At 40.7% G+C, this 16,761-nt stretch overlaps 1 pseudogene; it reads left to right on the top strand.

The window, feature by feature from the left end:
* LOC102499169 (transcriptional coactivator YAP1-like) overlaps nt 1-16,761 on the top strand; it is a 36,535-nt pseudogene that overhangs the window by 18,765 nt on the left and 1,009 nt on the right.

The raw sequence follows: 16,761 nt of genomic DNA, 5'->3' as shown, positions 1-16,761 counted from the left end.
ATATATATATATCAGGTGAGTGCATGCACCCTAAGGCAAAAACTTCTTTAAAAAGAAAGAGAAATACTAGGATCTCACCCCAGACTTACTGAATCAGAAATTTGGAGTAGGTTGCAATAATCATGCTTTAATGAGACCTCCACAGATCTAGATTTGACTGCTCATGGCCATAATCACTTAGGACAGAGGTTGCTTCTCCCAGGTCTTTCAAAAAGCAGCTGACATAAAAGCTTCCTCTAAAATTCCATTGCTGAGATCCACTTGGAATGAAAAAATTTTGAAAGTCTATGCTATTACATTTTGACTGTACAATTTCTTGTTTGTATAATGATGCATTTGTTTCATATTTATTTGAATTTGGCATTAATTTACCCACTGCTCTGAGATAGTCTTTTAATGTTAGTCCAGGATTCTATTGAACTTGCTCTCCAATCTAAAATTCTACATGTCCTTTGTGTGTTATGGTCATCTGTGCCACTTGCTATACTGTAATAGTTTATGGGGAAGAAAATAATTACACCATGCCTTCTAAATCCTACCTTAGACCAATTGGTCAGAAACTCTGACCTATCCCAGAGCAGTATACTTCTGTTGATGAATGGTCTGATTCACTATATCTGACCTAAGGGGAAAATTCAAGAATTACGTAGTCTCCTTTTGGAAATTGGGAAGTGTTTCTAACCTATTCTAAATGAAATAGAAGATAACAAAAACCAATGCAAATTATCATTTGTAATTATTTAGGAAGATGAGGAAGAGGGAGGCTTATCGGGATTCTTTTCACAACTTAGAAGTTATTACAGACACCAAGTGAATACCTAGAACACCTGGAATAAGTGGAACTAGTAGATCAGTGGAACAACGAAAGGCTTTGGAGATAGTAAGAGAATTTCACAAGGTTTCTTTTCCTTTGTCCACTCCTCTTGTTACCCCCATACTCAAATATATGCATGTACAGAAGTCCAACCATATTCAGAAAGGCCCACTACTCATGGATTATGCTTTCAATGAATAAGTGCACACGAGATTGGAATATTCCATCCCCTCACTAGCCATTAGATTCTTGCAACCCCATGAGAAGTGACATCCCAAAGTTAAGAGATTTTTTTTTTTCAGACAGCTTCCTTCATCTCGTTAATCTACACTCTCACCCCTACAGCTATGCGTGAACCACGCATCTTAGAGAGTCCAGTGAAATGCACTCTGTTCGGATCAAGGACTGTCTCTTTGTTCCTCTCCTAAGAGAGGTATGTTTCTACCTTGAATGTCCTCAGTCTTTAACCTACTGCCTGCACTGTATTCTGGTAAAGTAGGACCTGTCCTTGCAGGAACTTAAGCAGACAGTACCACAGTGGCACCTTATGGCCAGCAGGTGGCACTTCTGCCTTTGAGAATAAAGTTAATTTTTCCATGAGGGACTGCAAATGAGACATGTCCATTTAACACCAAGATGCAATGTTACATCATTAGTCTCAAAGCAGTTCTAAGAAAAAAATAAAGAAGATCCCATAAAATACATTTGTGTTTATCACATTACCAGAGTCTAATGAGCTTTAGTGAGGTTCTGAGTTCACATAAATAAGCATAATCCTTTGTTATCACCCCAGAATTTAGATAACTTGGGAAAATCTGCTAATCAGATGTGGGCTTTGGGAATGTACATATGTTATCTAAGGTTCAATGTCCTTCTCCATGAGTAATATATTCAATTCCTAGTGTTGCTGTGTGACATAGAAAAATCAATACAGAACTTGGCACTGTTCTTAGCTCATTACAAGAGATCAAAATTGCAGGGTGAGCAGGTGGCATGGTGGTTAAGGTGCTGGATTCCCACATGGCTGACCATAGTTTGAGTCCCAGACCTGGCAGCTTGCTCTCTTTCTCTTTCTCTCTCTCTCTCTCTCTCTCGTAAGCACATTTGCCCCATAAATTAAGAAAAAAAAAAAAAATAAAATAAAATAAATACTTATTTTTAAAAATTAAGCTTCCCTGCCACCACCACTCCCACCCCCACCACCAGTGTGTGAGATTTCTGGATTCTTTTCCTATACCCCTTCCTCTATTGCTATTCAGGTTCCACCATCGAGCTCTGGAAAACTTGAGGAGCTGGCTGCTGGAGGAGAGCAGTTGGAAATCTTTCCACTTGTTTTCCTCTGTTCTCCCCAGTTGAACCTCACCAGTACAACCCCAGGTGCACCTGGTCCAGAGAGATGGGGAAAGAAACCAAAACCTAAAGCTGGTTACCTACACGCTTCCTCTCCAAGAACATGCTTGAGAAGTATAGCTCTTTTCCCTCTCTGACATTACAGAATCACATGAAAATAGTAGGAAGAAGTGAAAAATTCATCATATGACTAGAAAACAGCACAGAAGCATAAGGAATATGGGAAAACAAGAAAATAGCTCTTCTGTAAGGGAACAGAACAATTCTTTTTTACCCAAAGACAGCATAAAAGAATTCACAGAAATGTCAGAGAAAGAATTCAGAATATTCATAGTGATGAAGATGAAGAAGCCCTTCTACAACTTGCAGGAGGAGATAGACATCATAAAACAGAATCAATCTAGAACTTCTAGAGATGAAGACTATAACATAGCAAATCAAGACCTCCTTTGAAAGGATTAATAGCAGATTAGACCATGCAGAAGATGGGATCTCTGATCTAGAAGACAAAACCTCTGACCTAGACAACATCACCAAAAAGAATTAAAAAAAATATAACATATGGGGTATACATGATACTATTAAATGCCCAAACATCCAAATAACTGGTATTCAAAAAGGTGAAGAATCTAGTAAGGGCATAAAAAATATAGTCCGTGAAATACTTGCAGAAAACTTTCCAAACCTAGAGAAACATTCAAACATCTAGACCCAAGAAATACAAGGATCCCAAATAAAATCAATCTAAAGAGACCCTCTTTACAGCCCATCATGGCCAGATTGGTCAAAATGGCAGACAAAGACAAGATTCTAAAAATGGCAAGAGAGAAACACCAAGCTACTTACAAAGGTTATCCCATTAAGTTAACATCAAACCTCTCAAATAAAACAATCCAACTAAGGAAAGAATAGGAAGATATATTTAAAAGGCTTAAAGAAAAGCAATTTCAACCATGAATACTATATTCAGTAAGAGTTTCCTTCATAGGGGAAGAATAAATAAAATCATTTTCAGATAAACAAAATGGAAAGAATTCACCTACACTAGACTGGCTCTTCAAGAAGTACTGAGTGGTGCCCCATATCAGGAAAATTAAAGAGTGACAAACAGAAATAAGAGAACAAAGAACAACCAAGAAAATGGCCAACAAAATGGCAGGGACAAGTCTGCAAATACCAATAATAACATTGAATGTTAGTACATTAAATTCTCCAGTTAAAAGAAACAAATTGGCTATTAAAAAGAAAAAAGCAAGTGCCTTCTATATGCTGCCCACAAGAAATGCACCTCATGGATTTAAAAAAAAATCATAATTGTTTTTACTCATGCCAAGAACAGCATGTTCTTACTTTCTAACATAACATATAGTGATGATACATGGTATACATGCACTTATTTTTCACGTGAGAAAGTGTTTTTTATTTTTATTTTATTTATTTATTTTTTTGTCAGAGGCTATGTGCTTGGTGAATGCTAGAAATAGCATTAAAACTCATGTCCTGTTATTACAAACCTTCCAGAGAGTTTATAACAATAGGAAGTTTAGTCTTAACAGTAGAGGATAATATAAAAGATGTTCTAAGAAGGTAAATAGTAATTTTAATTATGATATTATATATGTTGAAGGGAATTTGAGATGACCAAGGCCCTAAATGTACAGGAAATCTTAATTTGAACAACGAGGCCAGAACTTGGCCTTCAGGGTTAGAATAATAAGGTCGTGGCAAAAGGAGAGTCCCCTTTAGCATTGTTTGGAAGTAGGCTCTTATCAGAGCCTCTACTTACCAAAGGTTACAAAAGGCCAGACCTGAATTTCCCATGCGTTTTTTGTTTTAATTTATTATTATTATTTTTGTTGTTGTTATCTTTAGAGAGATTTTTGCTATAGGGTATGTGTGCTCACCAGAGAGAGACAGAGAGACAGAAAGCAAGAAATCACCTCCTGGGAGTATGGCCATGGTGCAATCCCTTCTCCGTTCTCCTCTTGGGATTCTGGGCATGCATGCACACATGCCTGGTGTGAGTTTCAAGCTGCTGGGTCTGGGACTCAAACTGCGGTTGGCCATGTGGGAGTCCAGAGTTTTTTGTTTTAATTTATTATTATTATTTTTGTTGTTGTTATCTTTAGAGAGATTTTTGCTATAGGGTATGTGTGCTCACCAGAGAGAGACAGAGAGACAGAAAGCAAGAAATCACCTCCTGGGAGTATGGCCATGGTGCAATCCCTTCTCCGTTCTCCTCTTGGGATTCTGGGCATGCATGCACACATGCCTGGTGTGAGTTTCAAGCTGCTGGGTCTGGGACTCAAACTGCGGTTGGCCATGTGGGAGTCCAGAGACATAACTATTACACTATCTGCTGGTCTCTTTCCTGTGTGTTTTAATTCTTTAACTCACTAAGTCATTTGAAGACTGTGGGGCTAGTATATACCTGCCTTTGGAGTGGACAGCAACAAGTTAGAGTCATTTCTTTATCACTTTTTTTTAGTAGAATCCCAGATAACATCTGACAAAGGAACATCCATTGCCTCTTCAGCCTGACAGGAGAGCACAATATTTTTAGAGACAAGCTAATGCCTTAATCAATATAGAAATGCTATTTTCTCTGTATGAGGTGGGTATATTAGCTGTTTTTTTTTTTTTTGTCTGACTTGAACTGAGAAAATTAATACATAGCTTTGAAAAGTGTTGCTGTGTTGTTCTTCACACAAGTGCTTTGTTTCAGACCATGGCATTTTGCCAGAGGGGTCTATTGTGAGGGGACACGGTCTCAGGGCTTCCCTCATCTGAGAGTGTCCTCTGACATGCCACAGAGTCTATCCCAGGACAGACGATGGCTCAAGCTGACAACCAGCTGTTTTCCACACACCAGGGCCAGCTGGAGATGCCCAAGTCTAGGGGATCCAGGAGATCCAGGCTTTGGGCTTTGCCTCTGTGAAAGCTGCTACAGGAAGTCATCTGTGGGGCAAGGTCTGTGGTTGCCACTTCCCGATAACTCCTGGCCCTTCCTTCTCTGTGGTGGATCCTGGGTCTTGTGATAAAAGCTGTTTGTGTCTAAGGGCCTGTTGCCAACCCAGCAGCTGCTGGCCATGTGATCCCTCCCAGCAATGATGTATGGAAAGAGCTGTGGTTGTGGCAAGATGTGCTCCTCGTCTCCTTCCTTCCCTGTTTTCAGCTATGCAGGACTTGCCAGAGGCTGTGCAGCCTTCAGGGCCCCTGACTGACAGGCTAAGGACAGATGCCGGTGCTGGGAATGGTGGAAGAGAAGGGTCCGGGTCTTTGAAGCTCTTGCTGAGCCACTGAGCAACTCAGGGATGCTTGCCTTTGCCTTTCTGGATGAAAAACATACAAATAAACCAAACAAAATAAAAACAAATTTCCCTCAAACCTTGTAGTTGTGAATTTGTTGGGTATTCTGTTATTCTGTCAGTCTCAGCTCAAAGCCTCCCAGCTCATGTAACAGCAATACTTTTGTGTGATCCAGCTTTCCCAGGTGATTCATGTATCTTAATTCACTTACTCCACAGAACGACCCCATAACTGGATACTTTGATGAACATGCCCACTTTATAGATGTTTTACAGAGATTGAGAGTAAGGTGGTTAGTAGGCTGTCCAAGATCACATGGAGAAGTAGCAAATCAAGGACTCAGACATGGAGAGCCTGCCCAAAGGAGCCTGTGTCAGCCATGAATGCATGTGGATAGTGAAAGGAGAGGCCACCCAGAGGGTCTAATTATGCCACCCACATCCTGGATTGTACAGCAATCCTGAGAATCACATTGGTACATAGGTTAAAGCCATTGAGAGTATCATGGAGGGTGTCAGGGGGATGGAAGAGCTCTGGCCAAAACAAGAAAAACAAGGTGTCCAGAGCATGAGTTCCAATATCATGTTTATCCTGGTTGGGCATCCAGTACTGTTGCTCTTGTGGTAGGGCCAAATGCTGCTGTGCTCAGAGAGACACCAGTTTCCCCCAGCATGAGCACAATCAGGCTGAGATTTGAATGGTTACTCCCTGGGCTAACCCTATAGGTAATGGTTAAGGGAGTTGGATCCCATGTGGCTGATCATAGCTTAAGTCCCAACCTTGGTGGCTTGAAAAACACAGCAGGTGTTTGTGTATGTGTATGTAAGTGCCCCCAAATCTCAAGAGGATGGAGAAATGGAGAGAAGGGAAAATAGAAGGACCATAACCTATTAGGGGATACTTTTTCCCTCTGTCTGTATGTCTTTTTCTGGCAAGGGCATGTGCCCTCTGGCAATTAAATAAAATAGAAAAAAAAAGAAAGAAAGACTACTTCCACCTCACTTTGTTTGTACAACTGTTCCTGGTGTGCTTTCTGTAAATCCTAGAGGCAGGGGCAGCTATGGAAACCTCTGATTTCCCCCCATGGCCTATTGGACTCTTTCTCTCCCCTAACCCTTGAGCAGAGTTTTTATCTCTGGTACAGAGATGCCAGGATCCTGGTCCTCTTGCCAGGGTCCAGCCCTATCCTCATTTCCAGTTACTACCTATCCCTTCACCTGGAGGATGATCAGGCCAATGATATTCCTATAGTTAAGCCACACAGAGACACACACTAAGGTTTTTTTTTTTAAGTTTTGTAAAACCAGGCTGCTTTAATGTTTTTGTACAATTTAATAAATAATCTTTTGATGACTGCAGACATGTAAGAACAGCTATATTCAGAAAAATCACAGTCATCATGAGGGCTTTCCAGACTGGTTTATTATCTTCAAAAATTAGAAGGAGTTACTTGTATCCAACTGCTATCAAACCAATAAGACAGCATTTATGCATTAATCATTTTCGGGATTGCGGGTAACTTGGGCATATTCTCCCTAATAATCTTGCCTCCTTGTGTCACAAGGCCCAACTTTCTTATGTTCACTTCAATAACAGTACCTTTGGTGATAACACTCAAAGTTATATATAGCGAGGATAAAGAATCCTTCTTTACACTTCAAATATCACCAACAAAAGGTGACTTTCAGTTCAGGGTGTGCCATGTGGGTCTTCTTGACACATAAGCCCATTGGCCTAACAAATCTTTCATGTTTAGGTGCTTTTCTAGTAAAGTGATCTCCAACAAAACAGACTTGTAACCATCTTTTTCCATGCCTTCTTCTTTCTCTTTCCTGTTTGAATAACGTTTTGATTTTATTTATTTATTTTTTTTCATTTACTTTTTAAATTTCATTTTCTTTTATACATTCAATCACATTATTTAGCTTACAAAGTGACTATTTCAACACGTGATAATTTCTCCCTAGTCCAATTGATAAAACTATAAAATATCTTCAACAGATAATACCACTTTGTCTCATTAATGCTTTGCCTCCCTATTTTTCTTCTAAATGTCCTTCCTCAGACCCTGCTCTTTCACATACACTATATCTGGTATTTACATCCCTTTACTGTGTTTCTGTATCCTTTAGTCAATCATTTTCAGTAGATACTTGGTATATATTAAGTGGGGACATACAATATCTCTCCTTCATAGCCTGGCTTGCTTAACTCAGCAGTAAGTTTCCCATATTCTTTCACTTTCTGTCAAAAGCCAGGGTTTTGTTGTTGCTATTGTTTTATGGCTGAATAGTATTCCATAGAGTATATGTGCCACAGTTTTTCAATCCATTCTTCTGTTCATGGGCATTTGGGTTGGTTCCATGTCTTAGCAATTGTGAATAGTGTCACAATAAACATCAATGTGCAAGCACTTTTCCAATTGAGAATTCTTCTGTCCTTTGGGTAGATACCAAGGAGTGGGATTGTTGGATCATATGGTAGTTCTATTTGTAGATTTTTGAGGAATTTTCAAATTGTTCTCCACAGTGGCTAGACCAATTTACATTCCCACCAGCAGTGCAAGAGCATTTCACCACACCCCCACTAGCACTTAAATTTTTTTTTTTAAATCTTAGTCATTCTGACTGGGGTTAGGTGGTATCTCATTCTTGTTTTGATCTACATTTCCCTTACATGAGGGATGCTGAGCATTTTTTCATATGCCTTTTGTCTATTTATGTCATCTTTAGAGAGTGGTTTTTTTCAGCTCATTCTCCCATCTTTTAATAGGGTTGATCATTCTGTTTCTCCATGGGCTTGAACTTTGGGTAGAGCGACTTCCCATTTTCCTGCTTCCTCTTTCTGTTTTTGTTTAATCATATTGGAAAGTACTTTAGTTTGGGACTGTCCTTCTCTGTACAACAGATAAGCAGGTACTGCTCCTTATGGAGTCTTTTCATCATTCTTTTGTTTGGTGTTCCTTTTTAAAAGCATCTTGATAGTCTTTTTCATTTGTATTTTCTCAGCATAACACTGTTTATGATAGAGCTTAGCCTTCAGACCAATCATCTTTTTTTTGCCTTCTTTGAATGTTCATGAGCCTCTTAACTTTCCTTCTTTCTCTTTTTCTTGTGGCAATCCAAATGGTATCTTATAGCATTTATGATGTAACTCAATATATTTGTTTTGTATCATGATGACAACTGCAGAGTTGCCGGGAGCAATCTCTTGGACACAAAGAAGTTGTGAACCTTCAGGTCCCACACGGAGTTTTATAGCTTATGTTTTAGTGAGGAAGACAAACAATGAACAGAGATGATATGGATGTGGTAGGCTATGAAGTTAATGACCATTTTGCAAAATAAAAAAAGCCTTGATTGGGATAATTTTTATGTGATGGCAAGAGTGAGCATGTGGCTATGGAGTGAAGGGGCTGGAACAAATAACATGGAAGGTCACTGTCATCTTGAAGGCTGATTACTGTGAGGTGAGGAAGGTCAACTATCAGGCCTTTTTAGAAAGTAGATCATTTTTTTGTTTTCATAATCTGTAGATTTCTTAGTGAATTATAGGGCTTTGAGTAGCAAAAGAAACAAATAGAAATCAAACAAAGAAAAAAAAGAGTGGTGGTGGTGGAGAAAAGCCAGTGTATTATATTCTAAAAAAAGAAAGAAAAAAAGAAAAAGAAAAATTTGCACCAGACACTTTTTAAAAATGGGAAGGCAGAATTTATGCAGACTATTGCAACAGAGGTAAAGACTTTGCAATAGGGAAGGGATTAGACTCCACTCTTGAAGCAAAAGCCTGGGGAGATGAGCACTGGGGTGAGGTAGTGAAAAAGTACAGATGTATCCTTAGGAAGAAGGTGGTCAATGTGGTCAGACCATTTGTGTCTGCTCATTTATTCTTAGTGAATTTAGGTTCCTATCCTTCCACAGAAGAAGGGGTGCTATTTCCTTGGAAATCACATTTCAAAGAGATGGCTCCCTTAAGAGAGAGATCCTTAAGAGGGACATTTCTGAATTGTAGATTTACATGTCAAAGGGGCAGAGAAGAGTTTAGGACCCCAAGTTTTTCTAACACAAATGGCCCAAGTTAAAAGAAAGGTCACGGGCCTAGCTAACAAGAAACCTGTCTAAATTTAGTGAAACCAATGGGAGCATTAATGCTATCTTTATCAGTACTTAGCTAAATACCTGTTAGGGAGTTTTATAAAACTTACAGCATTTTCTAGGGTGAAGAAGAGAGGTGAGGGACCAGCAGTTAGCGTAATGGCTATGTTGCTGAATTCCCATGTAGTCAACCGTGGTTTGAGTCCTGGCCCCAGTGGCTTAAAAAACTCATGCCGGGCGTGTACGTGTGGTGCCCAAGATCCTGAGAGGAAAAAGGAGGAGAAGGGATTGTGGCGTGGCCATCCCCCCTGGGGGGTGATTTTTTGCTTTCTGTCTATCTGTCTAGCAAGCGCATGCACCCTATAGCAAAAACCTCTCCAATAATAAAAAAATTGTTTAATCATATTGGAAAGTACTTTAGTTTGGGACTGTCCTTCTCTGTACAACAGATAAGCAGGTACTGCTCCTTATGGAGTCTTTTCATCATTCTTTTGTTTGGTGTTCCTTTTTAAAAGCATCTTGATAGTCTTTTTCATTTGTATTTTCTCAGCATAACACTGTTTATGATAGAGCTTAGCCTTCAGACCAATCATCTTTTTTTTGCCTTCTTTGAATGTTCATGAGCCTCTTAACTTTCCTTCTTTCTCTTTTTCTTGTGGCAATCCAAATGGTATCTTATAGCATTTATGATGTAACTCAATATATTTGTTTTGTATCATGATGACAACTGCAGAGTTGCCGGGAGCAATCTCTTGGACACAAAGAAGTTGTGAACCTTCAGGTCCCACATGGAGTTTTATAGCTTATGTTTTAGTGAGGAAGACAAACAATGAACAGAGATGATATGGATGTGGTAGGCTATGAAGTTAATGACCATTTTGCAAAATAAAAAAAGCCTTGATTGGGATAATTTTTATGTGATGGCAAGAGTGAGCATGTGGCTATGGAGTGAAGGGGCTGGAACAAATAACATGGAAGGTCACTGTCATCTTGAAGGCTGATTACTGTGAGGTGAGGAAGGTCAACTATCAGGCCTTTTTAGAAAGTAGATCATTTTTTTGTTTTCATAATCTGTAGATTTCTTAGTGAATTATAGGGCTTTGAGTAGCAAAAGAAACAAATAGAAATCAAACAAAGAAAAAAAAGAGTGGTGGTGGTGGAGAAAAGCCAGTGTATTATATTCTAAAAAAAGAAAGAAAAAAAGAAAAAGAAAAATTTGCACCAGACACTTTTTAAAAATGGGAAGGCAGAATTTATGCAGACTATTGCAACAGAGGTAAAGACTTTGCAATAGGGAAGGGATTAGACTCCACTCTTGAAGCAAAAGCCTGGGGAGATGAGCACTGGGGTGAGGTAGTGAAAAAGTACAGATGTATCCTTAGGAAGAAGGTGGTCAATGTGGTCAGACCATTTGTGTCTGCTCATTTATTCTTAGTGAATTTAGGTTCCTATCCTTCCACAGAAGAAGGGGTGCTATTTCCTTGGAAATCACATTTCAAAGAGATGGCTCCCTTAAGAGAGAGATCCTTAAGAGGGACATTTCTGAATTGTAGATTTACATGTCAAAGGGGCAGAGAAGAGTTTAGGACCCCAAGTTTTTCTAACACAAATGGCCCAAGTTAAAAGAAAGGTCACGGGCCTAGCTAACAAGAAACCTGTCTAAATTTAGTGAAACCAATGGGAGCATTAATGCTATCTTTATCAGTACTTAGCTAAATACCTGTTAGGGAGTTTTATAAAACTTACAGCATTTTCTAGGGTGAAGAAGAGAGGTGAGGGACCAGCAGTTAGCGTAATGGCTATGTTGCTGAATTCCCATGTAGTCAACCGTGGTTTGAGTCCTGGCCCCAGTGGCTTAAAAAACTCATGCCGGGCGTGTACGTGTGGTGCCCAAGATCCTGAGAGGAAAAAGGAGGAGAAGGGATTGTGGCGTGGCCATCCCCCCTGGGGGGTGATTTTTTGCTTTCTGTCTATCTGTCTAGCAAGCGCATGCACCCTATAGCAAAAACCTCTCCAATAATAAAAAAAAAAAAAAAAAAAAAGAACAGGGGGAGTACAAGAAAAAAAAAAAAAAAAAAAAAAAAGAAGAGAGGTGATAACAGAGAAGAGAGGAAGCCACCGGTCTTAGTGAGAGTTGTGGACTGGCCCGTGCTGTACTGCAGGACATGAGGGTTGAGGACTCCCTGAGGCTGTATCCCAGCTGACCTTTACTGTCCAGAGAGTTTGGCCCTGAACAGCAGGGTGTTAGGATGAACATTAGGATGTTCAGAGAAGTTGCCCTTCAATCATCCCTGGAAGGTATTTTTGATATTCCTTAGATCCAGCCCTTTTGCTTTACTTGAAGTTCTGAGGTTAATTTGTGAAATATTCTGTATCTGACTTAAACTTTGCTTACTATATGACTGCACGAGTGGCTTATTCAAGGTAGAAAATGTCTTGTGGGTCTTCAATAACATACAGCGTATGTGCATTCCAATGGTTGGTTTTGCATCTTATTTGATGTTAAGTTTGTCTTGTTGGCTGGAGCTCCTCTATGTGTTCCCTTCCATCTCCATCTGTAGAGTTTGCCTCTGATATTGCCCAGCTGAGAACGTAGAAGCAAAAATAAAATGAGAGGGGACTAGCAGTTAGCGTAATGGCTATGTCACTGGACTCCTACATAGTTGACCGTGGTTTGAGTCCCGGACCCGGTGGCTTAGACTCATGCCGGGCGCGTGTGCGTGCCTGACCAAGATCCCAAGAGGAGAATGGAGGAGAAGGGATTGTTGTGTTGCCATCCATCCAGGGGGAGTGATTTCTCGTTTTCTGTCTTTCTGTCTGTCTCTGTCTGTCTGGCGAGTGCACGTGCCCTATAGCAAAAACCTCTCCAAAAAATAAATAAAATGTGATGTTCCTGATGTCCCCTCCTCAACACAAGGTAAACGGTAATATTTTATTCCTCATCTGTCCCTTTACCTTTATTTGATAGATGCTTCTGAGCATATCTGCTTAGAACTCCATTTCATAGCTCTCTTGAAACATCACTTCCTCCAAGTCTAATAGATTAGACATTGACCCTGCATGTCTCTTGCCCTTAACCATTCTGTCTTACTAAAATTTGCTCTACTCTTTCTTTAATTCTATACAGATTAGATTTTTTTTCCAGTTTTCCAGAGGGCACATGAGATCAAGAGAGAGAGAGAGAGAGAAAGGGAAACTGAGAAATCACCTGCTCTGGGGCATGGTTATGCTACAATGCCTTTTCCTCCATCTCTTTCTCCTTCTTGGATTTTGGATACATGTGTTTGCACATGCATGTGAAAACACACACGCCATATGTTTCTGAGGCTTCTGGGTTCAGGACTCAAACTGCACAGTTAACCATGTGGGATCCAGCTATCTTAAATACTGTTTTGTGGCTGGTCTTCTGTCCAAATCATAAACATCTATTTTATTTCAGTTTAGTATTCATTATGACATTTTTCCTTGCTTGTCTGGACCATAAAGATCTCTTCTTTCTAAAGTCCAAATCGTTCCTGTAATATTACTTTTTCTATTGTATTGTCCTTCATTGCAGTCCTAAGTATTTTAAATTAGTTTTTAAAATATACCTTTTGACAAAAGCTAGACTGCTTTACTTCTGTGGTTTTCATCTGACTTCTATGCAGTTTAGCAATAATAATGTAATCTTACACTGTTATGTGCAGCTGGATAAAATTAATTCATGAGTCACAATTAATATACTGATCACCTACTGGGGTTGAGCAGTTATCTAGGCACTGGAGTACAATAATGAGCAAAAAATGAAGCTTACATTATAGTGTTGGGAGACTAATAACCACAGAAAATGAATAAAATATACTGAATGTGAGAAGGTATTAAATTTGATAGAGAAAGCTTAAAAGAGAAGAGGGATTGCAAGTGGAATGGAAACATGTAGCAATTTTAAATTTGGAAATCAGGAGAGACCTCAATGACAAGGCAAAATACTAACTGAGGCTCTGGAGCTGGAGTGTGAGCCAGGTGAACTTCTGTAGTGCAGAGGCTCTGAGACGGAAGTTGACTTAGTTCAGTGAACAATTTAGGAACAACATAGAGAGTTAGTTCACAGGCAATGCAACCTCAAGCCAGGAATTACAGGAACCCAAAGAAGGCCGTTAGCCCTCACATCCCAATTACCATATTTGACATTACCATTTGCACTAAGAAGAGGCAAAGGGAGGCACTGGGCCTGGACATTTCTGTGTCAGGTCTACAGACTTACTCTGTTGTCACTGCTGTGGTTTCTGGGCTGTAGAGTGTCTCAATGGGAAGCCTCAACCCCTGGACTGGCCTCCATAGACAGGCAGACCCTCAGTCTGGGACTGTGACCCACCTCAGAATCAGCATGAAGTAGATATGGAGAATACCTGTTCCCATCTCTAATTTGTTGGTGGTGTTGGTGAGCACACCAATATCTGTACTGTGATATTGTTTCTGTCAAGAATAGTGAATAATCCTACTTGAAATACTGCTCAGTTTTTGCAAACTGTAGTGTCTCTGTCACTGTTCTACTTCTTGGGCATTCTACCCGTGATCTTCCCAACAGAGCAGCCATGGCCTGAACTGATATAATTTTTTTTTTTGAAACATGCTTTTTTACACTCACAAATGGGAAATACCAGATCCAGAGTAAATATCAGAAGTCTGGGTGGGCTCGCAGTGGACTCCTCACAGGGCTTGTAATCATGTTTTGTGAGACTGTTTCAAGGACAGAGTAGAGAGGTCAGTGCAAATTTAAGCAATGGAAAGAGAGATGAAAAAGGAGGAAGAGCCAACTTAAATCTCAGCACGATGTCAGACTAGCTCTTTAGAGACACCGGTATTAGGCAGTGAGTATGACCTCTTGGAAGAGAAGATAAGCTCAGGAAGAACACAGTCCCCAAATGTGGAGTGTATTTTGGGGTGAGCAGCCGAAGACATGAAGCAGCAAGGGGGCAGCTATGGCCATCCCAGCACACACTGTTCATCTAAGAGGACTCGACTGTTACTGTGGTTTCCCAACATACCACTTTCTTGCCTCCACTCACTGATCTGCTTGACATTTTATGCCTCAGACCCTCTGTGCCCTATAGCACCAATATGGCTTCCAGGTTGCCTAGAGAACTTTGTCGTGCTCTCTGCTTCTCTTTACTTCTCTTGCTATTGCTTGACTATTAGAAGCTGTATTTTATAGATAATATCAAATTCTCAGCAACTTTAAGGCTCCCAAAAAGGCGTATGTCACAAAGTGCAGCAGAGGACTGGAGGTTGTGCATTTTATGTGTGTGAAGACCAACTTTATGCATATATAATCCATTGTTTGCTAGAAATGGCTGAGTGAGTATATCATAGGGTGATGCTCTTGTAGTTTTTTACTCTACCTATCATGTCTTTGTTAACAACTCACTCCAATCTTAATCCAGGTCCTTCTAATGGAGCTGATACAACCAACTTCATTTTAAATTTTGATTTATTTTATACATTCAATTACTATACATCACTTAACTTGTGAAGTGAGAACCAACTTCTTTAAATGCAGATGTTTGATATATGGCTGTTAAATAAAACTCCAATACATTGGCAAAGAGGATGACATATTTTTCCTGAAAAATAAAGATATTGGGAACCAGCAGTTGGCGTAATGGCTATGTTGCTGGACTCCCACGTAGATGACTGTGGTTCGCGTCCCGGACCCGGTGGCTTAAAACTCACGTCGGGTGCATGTGTGTGCGTGCCCAAGATCCCGAGAGGAGAATGGAGGAGAAGGGATTGCGGCGTGACCATCCCCCCTGGGGGGTGATTTCTCGCTTTCTGTCTCTATGTCTCTCTCTGTCTGTCTGGCGAGTGCACACGCCCTATAGTGAAAATCTCTCCAAAAAATAAAAAATAAAATAATAATTAAAAAAAAGATATTATGACTGTGTGAACCTGATGTTAATAATGATTTTGCCTAGCACAAGAGAGTTATCTTTGGAAGTGAATCTAATCAACATGAAAGTAGAATTAAAAACAAACAAACACACACAGAAGTAGGAGTCCTCTGTTTCTGACAGCAAAGAGAACATGACCCACAGCCCTTGCTACTTCTAGGGTCTTGGCTTTTCCAGGTGGTCTTCTAGGCTAAGATCTTGTCTCTGGCAGCCACTAGCCCAGCCCCTCTAGGGGCAGAGCTCTTGTCTAGTCTGGACGACTGGTAACCCCAGTATCCCAGGAAGTGACAAAAGCCTTTTCCCCCGACCCCGTACCAGGCATCAGACCATGCATATCCAAGGGGGACTCAGAGACCGACCTTGAGGTGCTCTTCAACACTGTCATAAACTTCAAGATTGCCAACATGCACCAGACTGTGCCTATGTAGCCCTAGAAACTGCCCAACTCCTTCTTCAAGCCACTGGAGCCCAAGTCCCATTCCCAACAGGGCAGTATTGATGTAGAAACTGTAGGAGCCCCGACTCCACAGCATGTTGGAGCTCATTCCTCTCTAGCTTCCCTGCAGCTTGCAGCCTTTTCTCCTGGGATACCAGAGTAGTCTCTGGCCCAACAGCTGCACCTGCAGCTCAGCATCTTGGCCAGTTTTCTTTTGAGATACCTGATGATGGACCTCTGTCAGCAGGGCAGGAGATGGAGAAGACATCTTCTGGTCAGAGATATTTCTTAAATCATGCCGATCAAAGAACAACTTATTAGGACCCCGGGAAGACGGTGCTCTCTGGGATGAATGTGACAGCCCCCACTGCTCCTTCCTGTTCAGTAGAGTGGGATGAACTTGCTTCAGCCATGAACCAGAGAATCAGTCAGAGTGCTCCAGTGAAATAGCCACCACCCCTGGTTCCCCAGAGCCAGCAAGGAGGTGTCATGGGTGGTGGCAGTTCCATCCAGCAGCAGCAGAGGTGTCTGCAACAGCTGCAGATGGAGAAAGAGTGATTGCAGCTGAAACAGCAAGAACTGCTTGTTGGTGAGGCCTCAGGGATTAGTTCTCTGTAGCCAGTTACCAACACTCCAGCAGGATGGTGGGACTCAAAAGCCCAGTGTCTTTTCCCAGAATGTCCCAGTATCTTTTCCCAGAATGTTTCAGGAATTGAGAATGATGAGGACCAATAGCTCAGACCTCTTCTCTTCTCTTCTCTTCTCTTCTCTTCTCTTCTCTTCTCTTCTCTTCTCTTCTCTTCTCTTCTCTTCTCTTCTCTTCTCTTC

The sequence above is a fragment of the Tupaia chinensis genome, unplaced genomic scaffold (assembly GCF_000334495.1).
Source record: "Tupaia chinensis unplaced genomic scaffold, TupChi_1.0 Scaffold144089_1, whole genome shotgun sequence".
Taxonomy (NCBI): Eukaryota; Metazoa; Chordata; class Mammalia; order Scandentia; family Tupaiidae; genus Tupaia; species Tupaia belangeri.
Note: the sequence above shows the minus strand (reverse complement) of the source record. Positions and strands in the feature narration are given on the sequence as shown.